Source organism: Crinia signifera, chromosome 4 (genome assembly GCF_055691185.1).
Source record: "Crinia signifera chromosome 4, ASM5569118v1, whole genome shotgun sequence".
NCBI lineage: Eukaryota > Metazoa > Chordata > Amphibia > Anura > Myobatrachidae > Crinia > Crinia signifera.
Window position 1 is genome coordinate 319,842,992 of NC_139220.1, and position 9,224 is coordinate 319,852,215.

Here is a 9,224-nt window from a genome sequence, read left to right on the forward strand (position 1 = left end):
CTCCCCGGACTCCAGGAGAGAGACATGCTGCTAAAATTCATATCTCCCACTGGACAGCGAGCCAATAGGCGCTCACGGTCCAGCAGCCACCAGTTGATTGGCTGCTGGACCGCAAGCGCCCATTGGCTAGCGGTCCAGCGTGAGACATGAATGTAACTGCTGCACGTCTCTCTGCTGGACTTAATCTATAAACAGCGGGCAGGGGTGCGGGGAGCGGACAGGCGATGTGGGTGTCCGGCAGCCTGGAGCAGGTTCGGGAACGCCGTTCCTGATCACATCATTTTTAATTTGAGCTTCAGAAACGGCGTTCTGGACCGTTCCGGCTGAAAAATAGCCATGTATGTATATATATATATATATATATATATATATATATATATATATATATATATATATATATATATATATATATATATATATGCAGTGCTCGAAGTGGGCCGGTATAGGACGGTATGTCATACCGGCACTTCTTGAAGCACTGATTTTTTTTTTTCAGCGGCAACAGGTCCTAACTCCCGGCAACTGTCTCCACCCCACTCCACTCAAACACTCAGCACTAAAACCACTCCCCCACCACACACAACCACTGTGACACAACCAGCGTGGCTGTCTGTCCCCACCACCCCCGCTCAAACAAATGACCGATTATTTGGTAGGACACGGTAGCCCCCCCCTCACCCTTACACACCCGGTGGCTCTGCCGCCTTTCCCCCACACACACCCTGCAGATCTGTGCAGCAAAAAAGTCCCCCCCCCCTTACACACACGGCACAGGAGCTGCACCCCGCACACATTGCAGCTCTCCCATCCTTGGGAGCCGCACACCCGGCAGCTCTGTCAGGCACAGGAGCTGCACCCCGCACACCCACCCCGCAGCTTTCTCAGGCACGGGAGCTGCACGCCCAGCGGCTCTCTGTCGCAAAGGAGCCCCCCAACTACGGTCCCGGCGGCTCTGCGGCACAGGAGCCCGCCACCCCCCTGCTTACACAACCAGCGGGGCTCTCTTCTCGGCAGCCCCTACTCGATGGCTGCCTGTGTTCAGCAGCCACTCCTCACCCGACCGCATCCAGGCAGGCAATGCACCAGAGAGCTGCAGTTGTTGTATGTCATTTTCAGTGTCCATGTGTCAGGGTTACTATGTCTGTCTGTTTGTCGGCATCAGTGTGTCAATGTCCATGTGTCTGTCTGTGTGTTAGCATCTGTCTCTGTGTCACCATCAGAGTCAGCGTGTTGTGGTTAGTGTAGTAGCATCCGTGTGTCTGTGTCATCATCATCATCATCCATGTGTCGGCATCGGTGTGTTAGCCAGTGTCAGAGTTAGTGTGCCAGTGTTCATATGTCTGTGTCAGCATCCATCTGTGAGTCGGCATCAGCGTCTGCCAAGTGTCTGTTAGTTGTTATTGTGTCATACATTCGTATATGTCAGCAGCTTTCTGTCGACATCAGTGTGTCAGTATCGGTCTGTGTCTCAGCACATGTGTGTCAATGTCTTTGTGTCAATGTTTCAGCATCTGTGTATTAGCATCTGTCTGTGTCAGCATCTCAGTATCAGTGTGTCGGTGTGTCAGCCTCAGTGTGTCAGGGTTTTTGTCGGTGTCTGTGTGTCAGCCATCCGTGTTACATGTGTCATTGTGTGCCAGCATATTTTTGTACGTGTGGCTGTGTGTATGTCAGTGTCACATCTGTCTGTGTTGGCATCTTTACCCCAGTCTGCCTTACCACCTCTGTCATCTTAAGTGTGAGGTCCCTTTTAAGTGACCACGCCACTTTCCCCAGCACTATCTTGTGCCCTAAAATGGCCACCAAATAACTTTCCCTGCTGTCATCCTTTCTGTCCTTGCTGTCTCTCTCTCCCTGTCGTCACTCTCCCTGTCCCTATGTCTCTGCTGTCACTCTCTGTGTCATTGCTGTCACTCCCCCTGTCATCACTCTTTCTGTCCATGTCATCATTCTCTATGTCCCTGCTGTCACACTCCCTGTCCTTATGTCCCTCTCTGTCTTTGCAGACACTCTTCCTGTCTCCTGTCACTCTCTGTCACTACTGTCACTTTCCCTGTCCCTATGTCCCTGCTATCACGCTTTCTGTTATGACAACAGCTTCCTCCTTTGCACCACTGCAGATCATAGCCTCCTCCACCCCACTGCTATCACAGACTCCTCTGCCCAGCCATTGACTACAACCACCTCCACCACGGAATCCAGCCTCCTCTCCGCAGCTGCTGCTGAACACACCGCCGATCACTTAATTGAAGGTAAAGTAATCTTACCCTGCTACCTTTCTCTGTCCCTTTTATGTCTCTGCTTTCACTTTCTCTGTCACTTTGTCCATGCTGTCACTCTCTCTTTTTCTATGTCCCTTCTGTCCCTGCTGTCACTCTCTCTGTCACAACTGTCACTCTCTCTGCCCCTAAATTTTGGCTCATACTGGGGTAGATGTATGAAGCAGTGATCAGGGAGGAGAAGTGATCACCGATAAAGTACCCAGCTCCTGACTGCTATGTTGCTGGGTTTAAATAGGGACAGTTAGCAGCTGATTGGCCGGTGTTAAAGTACCAGGCACTTTATCACTTCTCCTCCCGTATTACTGCTTCATACATCTACCCCAAAGTGTGGCATAATGTTATTTTTGGCTCATTACATGGGAATTTTGCATCATTCTGTGTAGCATAATGTGAATTTTTGCTTATACCGTGTGGCATATTGTGAATTTTTACTCATTCAGTGTGGCATAATGTGTAAGGGGCATTAGAACTAGATAGTATAAGGGATCCAACTATTGTGGTGCATAATGTGTATAAGGGGAATATGGTGTGGAACACTACACTTACACCATTTCTGGAGCACGCCTAAGGCGTGCATAATTAAGGCCATTCCTTTTCCATACCCCCACTTCAAAATTTCCACTTCGACCACTGTATATATGTATATATATATATATATATATATATATATATTGTATATGTGTGTATGTATATCTTTCTGTTCCCACGTTTACCTAAGCCTGTGCGGTGGTGCACCATATTTCCCCCCGCAGTTTCTACCACTGCCCCCTTTTCCACATGTAGTCTCCATCTGTCTGGAAACGGCAGGGGTGTAGGGAGGGCGGAGCCGGCGGAGCACAAGCTGCAGGCGCAGAGAGATCAAGTGGCGCCGGAGCCGTGCAAACTGTGCCGACGGCTCCCCCATCCTGCTCACCCGCTCCCTCCCCCGCCTGGCTGCGGCACTTACAGTGCTTGTAGTTCAGTGTGCGTGGAGGTGCCGGGATTCAGCATTCAGAGGCACCCGGCAGGACGGAGAGGCAGGGACAGTGGCATCATGGGAATTGTAGTTTATATGTAACGGCTCAGACTTTGAGCAGTCAACAATTAAACTACAAATCCCATGAGGCCATGCTTTGCTCTGGGCAGGAAGTCTCACACTGAATAAACAGTGGAAAAACGCTGCTTGGTGACATGCCTGCGAGTCAGACAGAGACAGGGCAGTTACAACGATCCTGGAGGGAGACAGTTCTGCAGTTCTCTCCCTCCCCTACCTCCCCTGCATTTATCTAAGCAGCAGCAGCATCAGGAAGAGGACCCTCCGTGACAATGGGCCTTATTCTGGTTGGTGCGGCCGGGCCGTACGCGTACGTTCCGGGGTTTTTCATGATCTGCGCATGCGTACCATCTCCAATGCGCAGCCGCGAACACTCCACAACGCTTACGGACGGGTCTCTACGTGCGAAAAAACCTGTACGTGAGTGTACGGGCATTGGGGGCGGCATAGGGGCGTGATGAGGGGAGCGGACGAAATAATGAGGGAAAATGGGCGTAAATATGGGCGTACACGGGGGTGTGCACCAAAAATGAACGGTGCTACTACCGCACGATCGCCTAAAGCACCGTTCATTTCGGACACAAAACAGGCGCCCGCCAACCGCCAGCTCAGACCACCCCTACAGATACCGCATGCCTGCGTGCGCCTGGGTTTGCTAATTAACGCTGATTACTACTCAAACACATACACCTGAATGTAATAAGCAATGCTGCAGTCTATTAAGTCCAAACCATGATTTCACTACCTGCAAGCCACACACAGCACTCAAACACATTGGAAGCTTATCTTTCTATACTTCTCTACATTTAAAGGTTTGTTTAATTTAAGGTAAGAATCTTTTTAAGACCTGTTTATATATGCTAAGGTAGGTATTTGTTAAACAGTTAGACACATTCACTACGTGCTTTCATAGACTTTACACAGTAGCACACTCAATCTACACAAGTCGACATGTGTCAACGTGTTCACTCTAATACAAACATGCCACATTAGAACATAACAAATATACATGTAATGAGGGTTAAAATGTTGTTTTATTAGGGTCTTTATTAAGGTAGACAATTGAGTTAATAGAAAACAATAATTGAATAACAATTAGAATAATTAATTAATTGTCAGAATTGTAGTTGAAAGGCAAGATTTGCAGGTCCATATATGTGAAGGGTATGCCAGCGTGCACGGACGTACGCTCACTCTCACGAGCGGTGACATAAGCTGAGTTTTCTATTGAAAACAATAGGGACCCGTCCGTGCAAGCTGGCGTACGCTCAGATAGCCGCAAGAAGTCGGTGGGAAGACGGACGAGAGACGTCCGTAAATGGTGGCGTACGCTCTGTTGTACGCCAGTTGTCAGAGTGTAAGGGCTGGTCCGTCCGTGTACGTTGGCGTACGCTCAATTGTACGCCACTCCCCTTCGACGTTGTTTCTGGCCGTACGTATGCGGCTGAGTTGTGGGTGGACTTAACCCCAACGGCCGCGTACGGAGAGCGTACGCTAATAGTGACCGTACGCACGTTTGGCCGCTCCGATCAGAATAACCTCCAATGTGTCATCAATGAGGGTGAAGATTCTGTAATGTGGCTTGTAGTTAATTAAATTGGCAACTTATACAGACAGTATTATCTGTTACTATTAATTTCACCTCCTGCAAACAAAATGGAGAGTGTGTGTGTGTGTGTGTGTGTGTGTTATATGAGTGTATGTGTAGGTGTTATATATATATATGAATATATATATTTATGTATGTGTGTGTGTGTGCAGGGCCACTGGAGGGAGGTAGGTGGGAGCAGGGACACCCCCTGGATGGAGGTGAGAGGCGATCCCCTCCAACCGCCTCTGCCCGAGCGACTTAGCGGCTGCAGCATCACCCACCCCCTTCACATGCCGCCTGCACCAAGCATCTCCCCCCTCCCATCACTCCTTCCTGTCATTTCTCAAACTTAGCCTGTAACATGGCAGTTAGGTCAAATGTGCAAATGGGTATTATGGTTTGTTATATAGTATGTAATGGGCATGTGACTTAATGTGTAATGGGTAAGAGCCCCGCCTACTACAGATCGGGGGGGGTGCGAAACATGCCCTTGCTCCGGGCACCGTGGCACCTAGCTACACCACTGGGGAAGGGATGCTATACTGTACATCTTGGATTTCCCAAGATCATACCAGTTTCTGGCCTTCCTCCTCTGGGAAGAACCCAGATTTTCTAGTTTTGAAATATAGCAACGCCAACCCCAGGGCCACTTCCTTGTGTTTTCCCCCCCAGGCTGAAAATTGCCAGCCAGCCCCTGGGGGCTACCCAGCCTTTCATAGCTCCCAGCTCACTTTCAACATATACAGTATATTAGGGCGGAGTCAAAAAGTTGAAACGTGCAAAAGCGTCTCGCTCTAAGTCAATATCTTCTGTTCAAGACACCTAAAGTTTAGCTTTTTAGGTGCAAAAAACGAAAGTTCCGATCTAGTTAAAATGATGTCAGGACGTCTTACAGTGGTTCATTAATATAACTTAGCACAGTAAAAAGAGTACGAGCTTGTCCTAGTGCAATGTTACTGACTTTGGCGGGAGAAAAAAAATCCCTGACCCGCTTTCATGGTCACAATTGTGAATACAATGGGGAGGGAGGGTGATATTGTGTGTTTTCACCCGAAAGTGTTTTTTTTGGGGGGGGGGGGGGGGGGGGATTGGGGAGGGGGCTGCTCTGTAATTGAGGGGCAAAAAATCAGGGTAGATCCCTTTTGTTTGCCCTTAATAGAATAGTGTAGGAGCCGGACTGGAGGCAAAGCCTGGGGGTAGGCTCCCCTGACAGGGTTTGTAGGGAGCTGACTAGCTGGACAGTCATAGAAGGGGTGTCTAAGGAGAGGGTCATAGGGGGAGGGGCTTAACGGGGTGTAGTAAGGGTATATAAGCAGAGTGCAGGCAGGAAATAGGGGTCACTGGGAGATTTTTCTGAACAGCTAAGCAGCACTGCATCTCCCATGGCTTCCCCAAACGCTGATGCTGAGGTATCTGCAGCGCTGGCTGCCCTCAGGGAGGCAGCAGGCACCAGAGGGACAGAGTGGCTGCAGCAGCAGATGTCAGGTCTGCTGGGGGGACTGGGAGCAGCAACGCAGGAGGCTGCTCCAGCGGGCGCACGGCCTCGGAGGTCCAGGCCTCCGGAGCGCTTCAGCCCATCCGTGTCCCCCAGGGTTCAGCGCCGTTCTAGGAGCCCCGTCAGGGACCCTCCAGGCCAGGCTGCGGGCCGGGCACCTTCCGCCCGCAGGACCAGGTCTGGGAGGAATCCAACATGCAGGCGGAACCCTCCGCGCGGGGGGAACCCCCCCCACGTGCAAGAAGATCCGGCGTCACGTGGGTCTGGACCTGGAACGGCGGGGCATGCGGGGCATGCTGCTGCCCAGCGCGGGGTGAGTCGTGCCAGGGGGGCAGAAGTACAGGCTGCGGACCGCAGGCCTGGTACACGGAGCGAGAGACGCACAGCTGGCTCCGCCTCCAACGCGGTCACGCCGGCTGGTGCTATACCTGAAGGTCGGGAGGACAGGAGAAGAGAGATGGCAGCGTCAGCAGACGATGGAGAGATACCTGGTCCTTCTTCATCTGGGACCCGTCAGGACACTGGACCTGCGGCTGCTGGGTTCACAGCCCCCAGGCAGCCTGGTGAGTCTGTCTCTATGTCTATTAATGCTTTAGCACAAAGTCAGGGGGGGGAGGGTTAGCCCCCCAGGGGGAAATGAGTAGGGGCTTTACCGAATTATTGAGTGGTTTTGCAGATTGGCTGGTGGGTTTGCGGCAGGGGGCGGGGCCGTCCCCGGCGGCAGCATGGGCACCGCAGAATTCGGGCACACCAGCTAGCATTAGTGTGCCGGTCAGTAATAGTGTGCCTGTTAGCAGTGGGGTGCCGGTTAGCAGTGGGGTGACGGTTAGCAGTGGGGTGCCGGTTAGCAGTGGGGTGCCGGGGAGCAGCGTGGTGCTGGTATCCGGCGGGGAGCAAAGCAGCAGCAGGGCAGGGGCTGAAGGAGGCAGTGTGGTGACACAGGATGAGAGTGGGAGGCTTAGTGACACTGCGAAAGGGGAGGTGTATGTATGTTTTGAGGGGCCATTGGGGGCCCACCTGAAGCAGGAGGTGAGGGAGAAGATTTGGAAAGGGGAATATGTGGATATATTTTCATTACTACCCTTAGAGCGTTTTAACCTGGATAGGCCCCGCAAGGAGGAGAAAAAGGAGGAGGAGGAACGGCGGCGGTATCGGCTGATACCGCGGTCATTCACAAATTGGTTACAGGCATTTGCTATTTTAGCTAGTGTGATTGGGGAGAAGGCACCTGACAATTGCTCAGGCTTATTCTGTTACATGGATGCGATAGGAGAGGCATACCGTGTGTACAGGGGCATGTCCTGGCTCAGGTATGATGAGCAGTTTAGGCAGAGGAAGGCGGTTCGCCCCAACATTCGTTGGGATCATAAGGATATTGCTTTATGGTTAAAGGTAACGGCCCCCATAAAAAGTGGGCAGCCCTTTCGTGGGGATGGGGGGGGGCCGAGAGAGGCCACAAGCGGGACGGCCATGCAGAAGGGACTCTGCTTTGCCTTCAACGACGGGTCATGCCGGTTTGGAGCAAAATGCAAATTCAAGCATGAATGTTCATCATGTGGAGGGAACCATGGGGCAAATAAATGCTTCAGAGGGAAGTCCCGAGACAGTAGTTCAAAAGGGGGCGACACCAGTTCGGCTGGAAAGGATGCTGGGTTATCTGCGTAGGTATCCTGACCAGTGGACAGCCGCCTTGTTGGAGGAGGGGTTTAGGGAAGGTTTTAAGATACCTTCTGACGTGCAGGTGTCAGGAAGTTTTAGGAGGAATTTGAAGTCTGCTAGGGAGCATCCTGAAGTGGTGCAGGAAAAACTGTTTAAGGAGGTGCAGCTGGGTCGTATGGCTGGACCGTTTAGGGCGGCACCGTGGCCAGATTTGATAGTCTCTCCGTTGGGGGTGGTGCCGAAAAAGGAGGCGAACAAGTTTCGTCTGATACACCATTTATCCTTCCCAAAAGGGGCGTCGGTCAATGATGGCATTGACCCCGACATCTGCTCGGTGGTTTATACATCCTTTGATGCGGCCGTTAAGTGGGTGAAGCGGTTTGGGAAAGGGGCCATGTTGGCAAAGACTGATATTGAATCGGCATTCCGGTTGCTGCCTGTTCATCCAACCAGTTTGCGCTTGTTGGGATGTTGTTGGGATGGGGAGTTTTTTGTTGATCGTTGTCTACCGATGGGGTGCTCCTTGTCATGTGCTTATTTTGAGGCCTTTAGTTCCTTTTTGGAGTGGGTGGTTAAGGATGTCTCTGGGTGCAGTTCAGTTATTCATTACCTAGATGATTTTTTATGTATTGGTCCCAGGGGGACCGGTGTATGTGATTTATTGTTGAGGACTGTTGAAAGGGTGTCGGCAGACTTTGGGGTCCCGCTTGCTCCGGGAAAGACGGAGGGCCCTGCGACTGTGAACAGTTTTTTGGGTATTGTCATTGATACTGTGAATATGGAGTGTCGCTTGCCTGAAGAAAAGTTACTGGGTTTGAAGGCCGAGGTAGGGAGGGCGTTGCTGTTGAAGAAAATCAGATTGAGGGAATTACAGTCCTTGCTGGGTAAGTTGAATTTTGCGTGTCGCATTATGCCGATGGGCCGCATTTTCAGCAGGAGGCTGGCAGCAGCGACAGCAGGGGTGGTTCTTCCTCATCATTTTGTCAGATTAGGTAGTGAGTTGAAAGGGGACTTGCGGGTGTGGGCATCTTTTCTGGAAACCTTTAATGGCAGGGCGTTGTGGATGTCAGACACGTGCATGGCTACAGAGCTAGACCTTTTCACAGACGCCGCTGGGAGTGGCGGTTTTGGGGCTTATTGCCAGGGACATTGGTGTGTGGGCCG